Raw genomic sequence first — 18,558 nt, 5'->3', positions numbered from 1 at the left:
TTAGATATTTCTCCAAATATTTTGGAAAAAAGATAATTTCAGCAGAATTGAGTTATGAAATACAGACGTGAAAAATGTTTAAAATATTTAAAAGACTATTGCATAGAATTAGAGCATAACGCGTTCAGATCTATTTTACAGTTGCTAAATCATGTTTTAAATTGAAATCTTTTGCCAAAGATGTAATAAAGTGTAAACTTACAAAAGTATTTTTTATGAAGTGAACCATGTAAAATAATTGGGTGACGGGTATATACGAATATTCGCCGCCCAGTGCTTTAGCTGTCAAGCATACTCAAGTGTCAAATATAGAGACGGATATAGTAGAAAGGTAAGATTTAAAATTATTTTATCAATTCTCGTTATATTTATTTTACGATTGCAGTAATTACTCCAGTAAACTTAAGACTATGTGCTGGAAAGAGCCACTTGCAAGCGGTTAAAATGAATGCTAACATGCGCCAATCTATATATCCGAACGCAAGTTTACTCATTATATACGTTGTTATAAACCGCTCCAGCTAATTGTACGCGCACAGATAACCCGCCAATTTAGCTTGGAATGACAGAGAACATTTAGAGATCTCCGGTTATCCTATGGATCTCCATGGCCATTTGTCGGCCGCTACATATATACATACATTCATATAATATAGTTGTCAGTTATTGCGACCGATAAGAAGCCCAATATCACGGAGTGATTATAAGAAAAATTAAATTACTGCTATGTTGCTTAAAATGGACTTTAAAACCGTAAACAGGTTGCTGTTGGTCATAACAGATTCTGGACTCCTTTTGTTAAAATATTAACATCACCAACGGCATTAATTTATATTTAGCAAAATTGACACATAGGCATCCCCACCCCCCTATTTGCATTTGGTAAATGAATATCATGTAATAATATTGATTATTTGCGCAAAATGCGTTTATACTCACATTACATGCATTTCAAACCCTTGATACATATACACGAACTTCCTTTCAATATTTAAATATTTTATTCTTAGCAGATGGTATTAATTTATCAAACAGTCTTAAATTTGGCCACCGTATTTTTAGCAAATACTCTACACGTAAGTTTACATATTTAGGGCAAGTCAAAATACATAATACGTAGACTGCACAACACTTAAATTACATTTTTGATATATTCTTTGATTCCTTGCTATACCACTTCATTTTCCAGTTTCAATAGCTAAAAACGAGAAGATATCTTTAAAGGTCCATAATGCTTTAAATTTTTATCTTAAAAACAAACAGCTTTCCAGATAGATGTTACGTGTACTTATATGGTTAGAAAAGCACTATTTAATATTGCACATGAACTGTTATAATTAGAGCAATAAAAGGGGGCAATAAAAACAAAAGATTCAATAAGACATTCTAGTATATTCAGTAAAATTCAAACCTTTGAGAAGTGTTAAAGAAAGCAATTATAAGAAATAGGATTTAGCAAGAAATTAATGAATTTTATGTTCGTAAAAGACAATGTGGCAGCCACATTTTATACAAAGGTATGTTTGACGTTCTAGGAGTGAAATAAAGCCATTACATAATTTTGGTATAATGATGAGACGTTGGTCGAATTGATTTGCTCTATAATAGGTAAAGGAAGAAGAGTTGTTTTTTTGTGTTTCAGTATCAAAAACATAATATGTGATAAAATTTATATTACATTTGTGCCTTTCCGCGGTCCGCACAATTTATAATTTTATTCATTCAATATGATTATACATTCGCGTAATAACCCCTTTTATCTGTTGGCTGTATATGAATAAGTAAATTTACTCATTCACCGCCAGACACTTACGATTTATACGATACCTATATGATAATTTCGTTCTGCTTACATGCCTGCATAAATACACAGACCTTTTTGGTTGCAAGTTACATCTAATACAGGGTTGTTGCATGATATCGAGTTACACAATGTGACCTAATATAAATGATAAAGAATGTTCTTTTAACGAACACATAATTTATTTTAACAAATACTTGGCAGCTATTTTCAGTATTTCATTGCTACCTAAACCTTTATAGCAGGTAAAAACGCTTACAACTTTATCAAATGATTTCCCATTTTTACAATAAAAAATTTAAGATCTAAAGAAAAAATGCCGAGATAATTTATTATGTTCGGAGCTTACGGGAGGGTTAAGGTCCTATGAAAAGCTTGTTATTAAACATGAATTGTTTCGGGAAGTTTTAAACAACCCATATGAAATACGTTTTGGGTTTGTTCGTGACCCTCCGGGGAAAAAAATATGTGGGGTCAGTATAATAAATCTTACCTACCGGCTTCTTTGTTCCGATGAGGTCTATAAACACCTTATACGACCGCTTATGAGGTCTATAAGAATTTCCAGACCTGTCCTATTTCTACTGTCTACACAAAAATCTCAAGTGCCTGTCATGGAATCGAACACGAGTCGCTCCGATGCTAGTCCAGTGCTCTAACCACTGAGCTAAATTGTCGACACAATTACGTTTCTTGTCAGAGATTAAAATACGTTTAAAGTAAAATACATCGACCAGTTTTTCATACAGTGTATCTTTAAAATTGATCTAAACATGATTTTACTGTAAAGGTTTAACATTCAATTCTAAGCAGGTCTTGATATTTGTCAGAAAGTTAAAACGGGCATACTCTTCCGTCAGAGTGGAGAATGCTTCATGAAACAGGACTTTATATTACATAAACAATATTGACAATGATATAATTGCAAAAAAAAAACCTACAAACTACACACATTTCCTTCAAGTTAATGAATAGTCTGCTAATGAAAATTGTGACGATTTTCTGTACAATTAACATGGACATGGAACATAAGTAACGAAGTTGTATTGTTGAAAACCACCAAGTTAAATAATCGTGATACATTCCGAGCGTGTCTGAAATAAGACAGACGGTTTAAACATAATTTAAAGGTAGTGGAAATTGATGGGAAACTGGTTAAAGTACATTTCTTGTTTTCTGAAAAATGTTCTAAATTTGCTAAATGTCTTTAATTCATAATGAACTAACATTTGACATTTTTATACCTTAAAATATAATTAGATATTGTGCACTGTACAAGGTTTCATTGATTTTATACTTGTATTGACATCCACAAGTATATGACAACTTGTACACGTGAATCAGGTGTGGAGAAACAAAACGAATTAAACTATATAATGTATATTCAAATCGTTGCCATGTCAATCAAAACGGAGGCCTCTAACTACAAACATCTTAATTAGTTGTACTCATTACTTTCATTGTCAAGAAAACTGAAGCTTTTTTATATCTTCTCGATGCTGTCGGCGCAGTTTTTAGCACACTTCGTTGTGTCTTTATGGCGTGTGCTAAATCATAGTATATAATGATACGCATTTCTTGTGATAATATAATGATAAATCTATATCAATACTTTTTATACGGCAATGTATATTTAAGTGTCAAATTAAAGAGCTAATAAATAATAATTATAAACAAAACAACATGAAATACCATTCGCCTTAAATTCGGACTGATTGGCTAGACACACATTGATGATCTCAGAGAGAGAGACAATTCACAAATGTGCACGGACTTTTCATGCAATACAAAATGTCATGTCCTAATTGCTGACAGATATTTTTAAAGGTTCGTAGCACGTTGGGCATTATGTTGTATTAATAGTATCAAATACATTGTGACACATATTGTCTTGTTCTTTCTTCTAACTATATTTTTATCATACATACACGTTACAAACGTTCTTCAAATCTGAAACCCATCTGGACTATGTAAAACAAAGAAGCATGTAGGTAAGTCAGTTATCATTCACGGAATAGGTCTGCATTGAACTTATAGACCTATGAGGGGATTTGAAAACCTCGCTGGCTACGCTCGCTCGGTTCACAAATCCCTCACAGGTCTATAAACACAATGCAGACCTATTCCTCGAACAATAACTATTACATACTGACCGAAAATATTTCCAGAAGGGGCACTTACATATCAAATAATTGATTTGTTTTAAAGGCATAGAATGATATGATAATCAACTGACCCTCCACAGAAATGTAAGTAGTCAGCACGTGACCATTTTTTTTTCATCTAATACAAATTCTAGAATCGTATTGAGTTTAGAAAATATTTTATATAACTTCTGATGTAATAACATCAACAATTTAAGAAAATGACATCAACGAATCAATATTTCCGAGAAAACCGCGAAATCTCAAGTCTACGAAATTAAATGATTTTAAAGTATACCTTAACTGATAATAGTACAATACATATGAAGGTATAGTCATCAATGCCCCCTCTTTCACTAAAATATATCTTTAGATAATTACTTCGAATGTAAAAAAAATACCAAATGAATTTAACTTTACTAAATATATAAATTAAATGCGAATGCAGAGCTACATTCATGATAATAAAATGTCATCAAGTATATACGTAATAGTCGTTTGTTAAAACTTTCAGCTATTAGCGATAATATACATTTATTATACTGTTTTTGTCGAGCCCGCTTGCGGAAGCGAAGACATAGTTGTCTAAATGGCTGTTCGGTGTATGTGCGTGCGTCAGTGCGTGCGTGCATGCTTTGGTGCGTCCGTGCGTCCGGATTTGTTTGTCCGGACCATAACTCTGACATGCATGGAGCAGTCTTGTTTATATTTGGCATGAATGTTAACCTCAGTGAGACGGAGTGTCATGCGCAAACCCCAGGTTCCTATCTTAAAGGTCAAGGTCACACTTAGAGGTCAAATGTCAAAATCAATAATAGCTTTGTCCGGAGCATTTCTTCTTCATGCATAGAGGGATTTTGATGTAACTTGGCACAAGTGTTCACCATCATGAGGTGGAGTGTCATGCGCAAGAATCAGGTCCCTGTGTCTAAGGTCAAGTTCATACTTAGAGGTCAAAGGATACAAGAATGACAACTTTGTCCGGAGCATTTCTTCTTCATGCATGGAGGGACTTTGATTTAATTTGGCACAAATGTCTACCACCATAAGACGGAGTGCCATGCGCAAAAGGCAGGTCCTTAGGTCTAAGGTCAAGGTCACACTTAGACGTCAAAGGTCAGATACAAGAATGACTTTGTCCGGAGCATTTCTTCTTCATGCATAGAGGGATTTTGATGTAACTTGGCACAGTTATTCACCATCAGGGGATAGAGTGTCATGTGCAAGAACCTAGAATTACTTTCCTTTGTTGTTACTATAAATAGCTTATATTGTAACTTTTTTTATTACTGGTCATAGGGAAAATCAAGACCACTTTTCTGTAGTACAACATACATGTTACATCCATTTTTGAGGTGTATTTTTACCTGTCTCTACTGGTAAGGATTTATGTGCATTGACTTCAAACATGGTTTTGACACTATAAGTACATGTGCAGCATTTAAATTTGTGATTTTCTGTAATATATATTATGCTCATACCATAATTTGGACAGCTGCATTATCTGTTTTAACATGCAAGTAAAAGCACGTTGAACCTTTAAAGTTCCGTTCTGATAAAACTTGAAAATAAAATTTAAGATGAATACAAAACTCCTCAATGTAGACTTTTATACTTCATTATTTTAGCAGAGAAAGGAGACGCTTCCTAGCAATGGCAGCTACCAAAATTCTGTTGTTCTTCTTCTGTACCATTGTGTCTGCTAACGCCAAAGGTAAGCAATATTATATGTCTTATTTGATATGGCTACATATTTGAATGACTCATTTTTCTATAGTTTGATACTAAATACATTTCAAATCACGACCGCTTTCTAAAGCGAGAACATCACAACAAGACAGATTAAATGGTTAAAATAAAATACTTCTGCAATAATAATACAATACAAAAACGTTTATCATCTCCTAATGAAAAGATAATTAAGCCGCACCATGAGAAAACCTACATAGTGGCTTTGCGATCAGCGTGTACCAGCATGGATCCAGGCCAGCCTACTCATCCTAGCAGTCTGGTCAGGATTCATGCTGTTCACTTTCAAAGCCTACTGCAATTAGAGAAACTGTTAGCGAACAGCATGGTTCCTGACCAGACTGCGCGGATGCGCAGGCTGGTTTGAATACATACTGGTCGCAAAGCTACTATGTTGGTTTTCTCATTGCGCGGTTCATATCAAATGTCAAGATGTCATTGACCATGTAAATGTATTATTTTTGATGACCTTAGAGCGAACATTTTATTGTACACACTCTGTGGGATCAACTATGTTTTAAATATATTAAAAAAGATGAATTATTTTATAATATATTGACTATTATTTGATTCTGTTTTGTGTAGAAAGATAATTAATAACCTATCTACTTGAGCAATTTTAGCGGCATAAGAACTGTTTCAAGAGGTAGATGTACTAGATTCTATATTACTATCTATTATTTATAAACTTGCTTCATAGTAGAAGGTTTTCCAGTCCCGATCTTTTTGAATTTTAAGTTATCCTAACGTCTAATTTTGTGGAACAATATCCAGTGACCTGATATTTAACAAACAAAAAATAAATCAATTCGTATTCGAACGTATGACATTTTAAAATTCAAAATACAATCGTAAAGGTAGACAATTTGTAGAAGTTTCTATTATTGCATGATCATTGACAATACAATCAAATACTAGTACCTTTGATTTTTTAATACTTTATCAAATATATCAAACACCATTTCTTCTACATTTACAACTTGTTTCATCATTCAAGTGTGTATAATTGAATATTTGCTAGATTTAAGGTAATAAAACAAAACAGTTTTGACTAGCATACCATATCATAAGTCATTAAATTTATTACAGAAACAGTCTTTCGTTAGGATAATCTAATACTTAACCACGATACACGATGGTACGATGACGAAAACGCGATGGCGCGATGGCACGATGATGAATTAAAGATGGTACGATGGTGAAAACGCGATGGCACGATATTGAAATCGCGATGGTATGATGGATGGTGAAATTAATGTCGATGTAATATCGCGTTGTCACCGTTGCACCATCGTGCCATCGCGTTTTTATTATTGTACCATCGTGCCATCGCGTTTTCACCACCGTGCCATTGCTTTATCATCATCGTACCATCGCGTTTTCACCATAATACCATCACATTTTCACCATCGTGCCATCGCGTTGTTATCATCGTACCATCGTGTTTTCACCAACGCACCATCGTGCCATTGTGTTTTTACCATCGTACCATAGCGTTTTCACCATCATTCCACCTCGTTATCATCATCGTACCATCGCGTTTTCACTATCGTATCATCGCGTTTTTACCATCGTACTATCGCGTTTTCACCATCATACCATCACGTTTCAACCATCGTAACCTCGAGTTTTCATCATCGTCCTTTGTATTCTATGTATGCATGAAAGTAAATAAAAAGCTGGGCGCAATATCACATGGTATTATTCAAACTCAGCTTTTTCTTGTTAGGATGTAGACGGTACATAGTACTACAATTGTGACTTTTTACTTAATATTAAACCGCGATGCATGATGGTACGATGACGAAAACGCGATGGCGCGATGGCACGATGGCACGATGATGAAACAACGATGGTACGATGGTGAAGACGCGATGGCGAGATGATGAAATCGCGATGGTGCGATGTTACGATGGTGAAATGTTGATGTAATATCGCGTTTTCATCATCGTACCGTCGCGTTTTCACCATCGTATTGACGTACCATCGCGTTTTCATCATCGTACAATCGCGTTTTCACCATCGTGCCATCGCGTTATCACCATCGTACCATCGCATTTTCACCATCGTACCATCGCCTTCCGATGGTCATGCGCAGTGATACAGAATATGTATTAGTAAAATACAGGCTTGATACAATCTCATTTTCACATTGCACTATGCACCTTATACATCCTAACAAGAATAAGCTGAGTTTGAATAATACATTGTGACTATTACAAAAACACTTTTTATTTACTTTCATACATACTTAAAATACAAGTATACGGTGGCACAGAAGTGACATAGATGTTTTTTATATTAATACGTGCGCACGTAATAACTAGTACGTGCGCACGTACTAGTACAAAAAACATCATCGCATATACTATAAAAAAACATCTTCGTACGTATAAACCAATACGTGCGCACGTACTTGTACAAAAAACATCATCGCACATACTATAAAAAACATCTTCGTACGTATTAAGTAATACGTGCGCACATATTAGTACAAAAAACATCATCGCACATACTATAATAAAAAATATCTTCGTACGTATGAAGTAATACGTGCGCACGTAATAGTTTATAAAAAACATCTACCTACGCATAAACTAATACGTGCGCACGTAAAACCTTTTACGTGCGCATGTATTACTTTACACGTATGACGATGTTTTTTATACTAGTACGTGCGCACGTATTACTTTATACGTACGAAGATGTTTTTTTTATAGTATGTGCGATGATGCTTTTTGTACTAGTACGTGCGCACGTATTACTTTATACGTACGAAGATGTTTTTTTATAGTATGTGCGATGATGTTTTTTTGTACTTGTACGTGCGCACGTATTAGTTATTACGTGCGCACGTATTAAAATAAAAAAACAACTATGTCACCTCTGTGCCACCGTACAAGTACGTGGCCTTGAAGATTTTCGAGTTTTAATGAACTGAGCACTGAACAATGATTTTGTAAAACATTTTGCAAAACAGCAGAATCTAAATGGTAAATTATTTTCACAAAATAAATTGAGATACATTCATCTATTGTTGACAAAAATACAAGTGTACGGGACTACGCATTTCTAACCGGAATGTGATGGCACGATGGTGAAAACTCTATAGTACGATGGGGAAACCACGATGGTACGATGATGATAACGCGATGGCACGATGGTGAAAACGCGATGGTACGATGGTGAAAAAGCGATGGTACGATAGTGAAACCACGATGGTAATATGATGATAACGCGATGGCACGATGGTGAAAATGCGATGGTACAATGGTAAAATTGTAATGGCACAATGGTGAAAACGTGATGGCACGATGGTATGATGGTGAAGTCGCAATGGTACGATGATGAAAACTCGATATTATATCGACATTTCACCATCGTACCATCGCACCATCGCGATTTGATCATCGTGCCATCGCGTTTTCACTATCGTACCATCGTTTTTTCATCATCGTGCCATCGCGCCATCGCGTTTTCGTCATCGTACCATCTAGCATCGTTATTTAGTATTAAATTAAATGTCACGATTGTCCAAAAGGAACATCGTAGCATAGTGTAATGTGAAAATGGGATTGTATCAAGCCTGCATTTTACTGACACATATATTGTACCACTGCGCATTACCACCGGAATGCAATGGTACAATGGTGACAACGCGATGGTACGATTGTGAAAACGCAATGACACGATGATGAAAACGCGATGACACGATGGTGAAAACGCGATGGTACGATGATGAAAACGCGATGGCACAATGATAGGATGGTGAAAACGCGATGGTACGATGATGAAAACGCGATATTACATCGACATTTCACCATCCTACCATCGCGATTTCATCATCGTGCCATCGCGTTTTCACCATCGTACCATCGTTGTTTCATCATCGTGCCATCGCGCCATCGCGTTTTCGTCATCGTACCATCGTGCTTCGCGGTTTAGTATTAAAAAATATCACGATTTTCCGATTATTATCTGAATAAATTATACTTGATCTTTTGAGTTTTATTGCAACACGTTATAATCATTCACTTTGTTAATGTGGGTAGAGCAACACGGTGTACATTATAAAATAAAACAAATCTAGTTTTGTTTTTAAATTTTGATATTTGAAACAACATAATCGACATATTTTTGCGCTGTAAGGTTAATAGTATGGAAAAGTATATGGTACACTCGGATGATGTGTTTACGTAGGAGTATTTATGTCGACGTAGTGTGAAATAACACGATATGTCGGGATTTATTAAGATGTATTGTCTACATAATTAATACAGCTTTACCACTAAATTTTATCCGACATATCTACATAACGTAATCTTTTCGACATAAGTTATTTAGGCTATGCCATGGTTTGTGGCTTCGATGACTGAACTTATTTAGTATAATTTATTTTTAATTGATATATATGTATGCTTTAGGTAATAGAAAAATTGAAAAAAAATGAGGCAAAATTGTATGTCACCCTCTACCTTCCTCTGTGTATTTTATGAGTATTGGTGCACTGACTTTGATATGAACAGGAATCATCTACAGACCAAGACTTTAGTCAAATCCAAACCTCGTCTGACCGATGGCCTGACCGGTGGACGGGCCAGACGGAGGTTGCTTTTCGTCAGACAGCAGTGGCCGACAATAATTTGGAGAACATGTCTTAAAAATTGTTCAAAAAAATTGTCAAATTTGCATGTGCTTTAATTCCGTTATACTTTTTGTTATACTGATCAATTTAATCGTTTTACTGATCTACTAATCTAGATGTAACAGTACTTAATTAGGCAATGCGTGTCATATTCGGTCGCCTTCTGGAATTTTATTCCCTGACGTACGGTGGTATATTTCTGCCACGAGATGACTAACAATCTGCAATTATAGATGGAAGATCATATCATTGGATGGTTCTCGTATTTTTACGATAACTAGTGACAATCATAACCCATAGTCCATAATAAATACTGTATCGCGGTTTAGTATTAAAAAATATCACGATTTTCCGATTATTATCTGAGTAAATTATACTTGATCTTTTGAGTTTTATTGCAACACGTTATAATCATTCACTTTGTTAATGTGGGTAGAGCAACACGGTGTACATTATAAAATAAAACAAATCTAGTTTTGTTTTTAAATTTTGATATTTGAAACAACATAATCGACATATTTTTGCGCTGTAAGGTTAATAGTATGGAAAAGTATATGGTACACTCGGATGATGTGTTTACGTAGGAGTATTTATGTCGACGTAGTGTGAAATAACACGGTATGTCGGGATTTATTAAGATGTATTGTCTACATAATTAATACAGCTTTATGTATCTACATAACGTAATCTTTTCGACATAAGTTATTTAGGCTATGCCATGGTTTGTGGCTTCGATGACTGAACTTATTAAGTATAATTTATTTTTAATTGATATATATGTATGCTTTAGGTAATAGAAAAATTGAAAAAAAATGAGGCAAAATTGTATGTCACCCTTTACCTTCCTCTGTGTATTTTATGAGTATTGGTGCACTGACTTTAATATGAACAGGAATCATCTACAGACCAAGACTTTAGTCAAATCCAAACCTCGTCTGACCGATGGCCTGACCGGTGGACGGGCCAGACGGAGGTTGCTTTTTCGTCAGACAGCAGTGGCCGACAATAATTTGGAGAACATGTCTTTAAAATTGTTCAAAAAAATTGTCAAATTTGCATGTGCTTTAATTCCGTTATACTTTTTGTTATACTGATCAATTTAATCGTTTACTGATCTACTAATCTAGATGTAACGTACTTAATTCAAGGCAATCGTCGTGATCATCCCTGACTCGGTGGACGCCCAGACGAAGTCTGTTATTCGTCTGACACGAGTGCCGTATAATTTTGACATGTTACAAATACTCAAAAAATTGTCAATTGCATGTGCTAATTCATATACTTGATGGTTTCTGAAATTGTACGATTAACTAGTTACAATCTAGTGAACACCATAGTGACTTAATAGAATGACTGTTACAGTCCTTAGAATTTTATTTGACTACTAATTCTGCCACGAATATAACAATTGTCAATTATAGATGGAAGATGGCAGTAGTCATAAGGCTGGCGTATTACGATAACTGTAGACTGCATGCAGTCCATTAATGATGTTAAGCAATTCAATTTTATTAGTTACTTAATGTATGGAAATGATTTTCAGATTTAAGACCATTCAACTAACTTCCTATGTCTGAAAATGTTAAACAAGTAATGATATACTGCATGAAGCAAATGTACAACTTAGCAACATTCTTTGCGCCTATTGAAATCAAATGTTACTGACTACTGTTCTGCTAGCTGCCCGATCGGCTTAAGCCCACAGTTTTCATCGCTTTATAATGAAAAATCATATTTAGTATTATGTAAATATTTACTTCTAAATCGTGGAAATGTTACAACAACATACATTAGTTAAGCTAACATACAAATACATAGCCCTTTGTGCGCAGAATTCTGGATTTACTTCACTTCACATGTATTAACATGTGAATGAAACAAAATTTCTTAAGCAAAAGTGTGAATTTTGTATTTTGATAAATAGCAGGTGTTTCTAAGATGCAAACAGCTGAAGAAATTTGGGACATTTAAAGAAATTCAGTGAATATTTCTAAGATATATGACACATATTCGTAAAATTCTGAATTTCTTTTAATAAATTTAAGCCTACTCAATAATTAATACGACATAATTTTACCATCATGGCGAGTTCTTTATTACATATCGTCTTATTTTTAGACGATAAGTAGAGTTCTTTTTTAACGTCATGACTAGATTTTCACAACTTATAGTTTTATTTTTGACGAGTTGCTGAGTTATATGTCGTCATGTCGTCCTACAGAATCTCGACTAAACTATAAAACATTCTACATCCTGGTGAGATGTTTATATGGTTTAGTCGAGATTCTGTACGACGACATGACGACATCAGCAACTCATCAAAAATAAGACTACAAGTTGTGAAAATCTGGTCATGACGTTAAAAATGAACTCGACTTGTCGTCTAAAAATAAGACAAAAAGTAATAAAGATCTTGCCATGATGTAAAAAGTTATGTCTACTTGTCTTATTAATTATTGAGTGGGCTTAGATTTATTAATAGAAATTCAGAATTTTGCGAATATGTGTCATATCTTCAAAATATTCACTGAATTTCTATAAAAGTCCTAAATTTCTTCAGCTGTTTGCATGTAGGAAACAAATACTATTTATCAAAATGCAAAATTCACATTTTTGCTCAAGAGGCTTTGTTTCATTCACATGATATATATATGTGAAGTGAAAATGAAAATCTCAAATTCTGGCGCAAAAATTGGCTCACTGCAGTTTGCTGATGTTAGCTTTTAATATAATGTAATGTTGAATGTAACATTTTCCAGGACTTAAGAAGTAAACAATAAAATTGTTTTCAAGTTAGTAACTAAAACAATAATTTCTTAACATTAATTTAAGCCCGATATGGCAATAAAACCTTGATTGGGCCTCTAAGCCAGATCGGGCAATGTTAATCTATACAGCAGTGAGACAATGTTGCATGTCAGTCTAATAATTGTTGTAGTTCAAATCGACGTACGGATCACTGACTGGCGTAAATCTGTAACTGTGTATTGCCATGCAGTATTCCAATAACTTGTTTTAGTGTCAGTAGGTCAAAGGTCAAGGTTGTTGAGGTCTTAAAATTGAAAATCATTTCTATACATAATGCAGTAACTTCAGAATAATCTGAAAAGTTCTACTGTAGAACATTCAAACTTTAAGGCGTATGCTAGAATTCCCTGTATATAAGATGGGCGAAAATTTTCCCAATAACAGAATTTCTTTAAACTTTGGATATTGAAGGACAATCATCTAAGAAACAAAAATATGCAATAAAAATCAAAGGTCACCGGTATCGAAAAAGAGTTATCTGCCCTTGAAAACGTCATGTTTTGGGGGAAATGCCGTTTTTTTTTGCATTTTTTTGTTTCTTAGATGATTTTCCTTCATTATCCAAAGTTTGAAGAAATTCTGTTTTTGGGAAAAATTTTGCACCAAATTCTAGCATACGTCCTTAATAGATGCATCAGTCTCAGGCTTCAACTGGACATCCCGACCAACTTCCACCGGACTTTACACTTTAAGATTACACTTTAGTAAATTCAGTCATTGAAGACACAAACCAAGGCGCAGTATTAATAACTTATGTCGAAAAGATAACTTTATGTAGATATGTCGGATAAAATTTAGTGGTAAAGCTATATTAATTACCAAAGTAAATGATTATAACGTGTTGCAATAAAACACAAAAGATCAAGTATAATTTATTCAGATAATATACGGAAAATCGTGATATTTTTTAATACTAAACCGCGATGCACGATGGTACGATGACGAAAACGCGATGGCGCGATGGCATGATGATGAAACAACGATGGTACGATGGTGAAAACGCGATGGCACGATGATGAAATCGCGATGGTACGATGGGGAAATGTCGATAAATACTCCTACATAAACATATTATCCGGATGTACCACATACGTTTCCATACATGAAGAGCATTCTTTTAGAAAGGATGTTCAGTATACGTTGTTAAAGTTTTCGACATTTTTTTCGCAGTTTAAGGTGGTCCGTACGTGTCTTACTGCGCATTTATAAACCGGTTTTATTTACCTTTCCTTACTTTTATAACCGTCAAAATATGCTTTTTAACAGAAAATTTAATATAATATTACCCTTTCATATGCTTAAGGATGACAGATTTATTAATGCAATTCGAGATCTTTGCTATAACCCCATATATGTGCAGATTTTAACATTATGGATATTTCATTTTAATTTTAAATATATCTATGAGAAAGCAATTTAAGCGTGCTCGTAACATTTTGAATACCACATTGCCGTTGGACATATAGTGACAAATGTTTATACGAGTATATATATCACCCTTGTTATCCGGATAATACGAAATGATGTGATAATTCCAAAATGCTACAAAATGACAAATGAACGCTTCTGAAAATTCCAGGTTTTTCGGATAGTTGCTGTGGCTTGATAAGAGATTTTAACCACCAGATGTTGAAAAAAGAACGAATGTTGATTTGTTTCCATGGAACTCAAACTATTTTACTTTATTTTTGTGAATACAATACACAGTATGTTAAATAGTTCACAAAATCCATGTCAGTTTAGTTTGAAAATTCATAAAAAATAGAATTGTTTTTTATGCTTGTAATTCGCTGTATATACAGCTCTACCATTTCACTATCTGACATACCTTAGAGTAAGATGTTTACGTTTGCCGTTTTTATGTCAAAACCATTTATATTGATCCTTGTTTGAAAAATGGATAAAAGCCGAAAATGACCACGGATAATACCCTACATGTGTTGTCTTTGAATATGGATAATAGCCACCATTGACTTCTTTCATTTACATACCATTACACATTGACCAGTTTTGTGTGTGTGGGCATGTTTTGGTGAATGAGTTTGTAACAACATGATAATATGAACTTGTTAACGATTTTTAGCTCGACTATTCAAAGAATGGTAGAGCTATTGGACTCACCCGTGCGTCGGCGTCACGATTTGGTTAAGGTTTTGTATGTATGCTGGTATCTCAGTAACCACTTGTGAGAATGGATTGAAACTTCACACACTTATTCACTGTGATAAACTGACATGCATTGCACAGGTTCCAAAAACTCTATTTTGCTTTTTTACAAAATTATGCCCCTTTTTCGACTTAGAAGTTCTTCTTGGTTAAGGTTTTGTATGTAAGCTGGTTTCTCAGTAACACTTGTGGGAATGGATTGAAACTTCACACACTTATTCACTATGATAAACTGACCTTCATTGCACAAGTTCCATAACTCTATTTTGCTTTTTTACACAATACTGTCTCTTTTTTAGGCTTAGAAATTCTTGGGTAAGGTTTTGTATGTAAGCTGGTATCTCAGTTCTCACTAATGGGAATGGATTGAAACTTTACACACTTGTTCACTGTCATGATTTGACATGCACTGTGCAGGTCCCATAACTCTATTTTTTACATTTTTTCAAAATTATGCTCCTTTTTCAACAGTTTTTTTTTTAGTTTTAAGATTTTGTATGTAAGCTGGTATATCAGTATCCGCTAATGGGAAAGGATTGAAACTTAACACATTCAGTCATGAGTATCACTTATGGGCTGATACGCATTATGAATGTCCCATAACTCTTTTTCCAATTTTATCATTATGCCCCTATTTCGACCTTTGTATTCATTCAGTTGACAAGGCTGTTGAATAGCCGAGCGTTGCTGTCCACAGGCACAGCAACCTAATAAGTAGAGCATATGAAACTCATCGCAGATTAAGAGTTTTTGCCTCATACGTTATCGGATAGAAATTTTAACACCCTCTTTCCATGAATGTAATTCTTATAATTATAGAGATAGTCCAAATGATGACTTTGGATAAAGACGTGATAAAGAATGCCGAAAAGATATGGCCATATATTGGCGCTTGTTTCAGTGTTGGTGGGGTGTGTGGTGGGGGCGGGGGGAGGGGGGGGGGCGGTGATTGGGAACCCGGCAGTCAATCTAAACAGATATTTGGCTCCTTTAGAAATGGCTTTTGAAGTGTAGCTTGAGGTTATCTTCAACCTACCAAGATCTACGAGACGTATAATACTATCTTCAAAAATGCCCAGGATTTTCAACACCACAAAACATACCACAAATTTTGAACGGCAGTCAAAATACCATGGTACAAAACAAAAAAATGATCTCAATTACAATTCATAACACTAACTTAATGTATTGAATTTACAGAAGAAGAGGGAATGAGATATTTAACAAATATTAAGGTAATGAACGTAGATCTTATCCTATACACTAGGACCAACTCTTTATATTTCAGTATAGATATGCATGTGAGCCTTGTACTGCAGATGCAATTTTGGTAGGGGACAACTTTTTATGGAAAAGTTCACAAGAGTACTAAATTATGAAGTACAATTATATCAAACTATTATCAGTTGAGGAATTAAGAAAATGTATTCACAGCAGTATTCAACATATTCCAGCAAAACTGACCTGTTAAAGTGCCATTATTTTCACACTCTTAAAATGCTAACAGACCCCTAGTATACTTAGTTTGTAAATATGGGTGTACCCCCTCCCACTGTGGAATCTCAGAACATTTAGATTCAGGTGTTAAATTTACCTGTTCTGGCTTGTTTAATTTTTTACCAAAATATAGCAGAAAAGATACAGGCGTGTAAGCTTTAGAACCTTCTGACAGTGGACTTGAGTTTTAAAACAGAATGTTACAAAGATATAGACATTTACCCTTTTGATAAAATGTTTCAGGAACATCTTGTACTGACCATGTGTATAAAACATTACCTTGGGCATGCTACAGCCATTAGTTAACACATTAAAGTATACTTCTTCAAAATTATAAGATTCTTTCACTGGTTATAGGTGCAGATGGGAATTTCCGGCCTCGAGGGTAACTGTTTAGGCGGTAACGAGGTTCCTACCGAGTTGTCGTTTCTTTATATGAAACAAAGAAAACTTTCAGCCTAAACGACTGAGACTCACTGCATACATGAAGCGCCTGTGTAAGTCTTTTTAATGTAAATGTATATGGTTTGTAATCATTGTAATAAAAATCGCATTTAACGTCATGTCAGTATAGCATACATATTACACACTAAATGTATGCGGACATGCATTTTTACGTATTTTTACCGTGCACTCCAATTGATTACACGTCCGGACATGCACAGAAGACCGCTCCAGCTCTGCAATGAAAACATCGATAATAATTAATCATAATAAACATGAGAAATCCGCTTTCAGATATAAATAGGCAGAGGATCAATCCATATGCACCCAAAAGCAACACAGTTACGGTCAAATATGAAGGAACAGAAAAAGACGCAAGAGAGTTAGCATCAAGCTTGGGCTTGGAATTTAAAAAGAAGGCAAGTCTAGAGCATGATTCAATTAGGGCTGACGGATGGAAACTTTGAAAACTCTACATGTCGCTCAAAACGGCGAAAATAAAATGTTTTAGGCTCGATTTGAATAAGGCAAAAAAATCGTGGAATAAGGCAGAATAAAAGCTACAACAATAACAAAAATAAACTGCTAAATTTCTAAAACGGAATGGTCCATCATACAATTTGAGCAGTACTATTTACTTTTCAAAGGGTTTTCACTGAAATTTATTGACTAAATAGTGAACAGTGCAGACCAAGATCTGGTCTACACTGGTCACAAAGGAAGAATCATTTTTCCGCCAGCAGGCTAAAGGTTAAACAATAAGAATGAATTGGCAACTACAATATTTCAATTACGCCTGAGCAGGAAGATAGTGGTTCGGTTATATACATTTGGTGTCCTAACGACTCTTCCCTTACCATTGGACCGTTACAGTCAACTCTGAGCTGCTGGTCGACTCTTGGCTTAGGCGTTTGTGAATACAATAGCAGTATATATATTTTCTATTTATTGAATGGGAAAGGAATTGCTGTTCTAACAATAATTCTACTATGTATGCCTTCTTCAATAAATTAATAATTTGATTTCTAAATTGACTTAAAAGGAGAAAGTTACAAACGTTTTGTTCCCATGACAACAACGACAATCAATTCTTGAAATATATTTTTTTACTTATCCCAACTAGAGCGGAAGAAATTGTCATGATTTACGTCTAATGAAACTATAGAATTTCTTAGAAGTGACTTATTTTATTTTTGACCCATCAGACACTGTCTATTTAAAGTGTATTTGCTGAACAAAAAGAAATCAGCAGTGTATAAATGACGTCATAAACACTAAAATGGCAGCCTCTATGGCCAGGCATT

At 34.6% G+C, this 18,558-nt stretch overlaps 1 long non-coding RNA gene across 1 annotated transcript; it reads left to right on the top strand.

The window, feature by feature from the left end:
- The first annotated feature begins 256 nt into the window (after positions 1-256).
- On the top strand, positions 257-17,673 carry LOC128547358 (uncharacterized). Its single transcript, XR_008366472.1, has 3 exons — positions 257-331; positions 5,574-5,659; positions 17,549-17,673. It is a non-coding gene; the product is annotated as an uncharacterized LOC128547358 (long non-coding RNA).
- The last annotated feature ends 885 nt before the right edge of the window (positions 17,674-18,558 follow it).

This window comes from Mercenaria mercenaria, chromosome 12 (assembly GCF_021730395.1).
Source record: "Mercenaria mercenaria strain notata chromosome 12, MADL_Memer_1, whole genome shotgun sequence".
Taxonomy (NCBI): Eukaryota; Metazoa; Mollusca; class Bivalvia; order Venerida; family Veneridae; genus Mercenaria; species Mercenaria mercenaria.
This window is presented reverse-complemented; position numbering and strand designations above follow the sequence as displayed.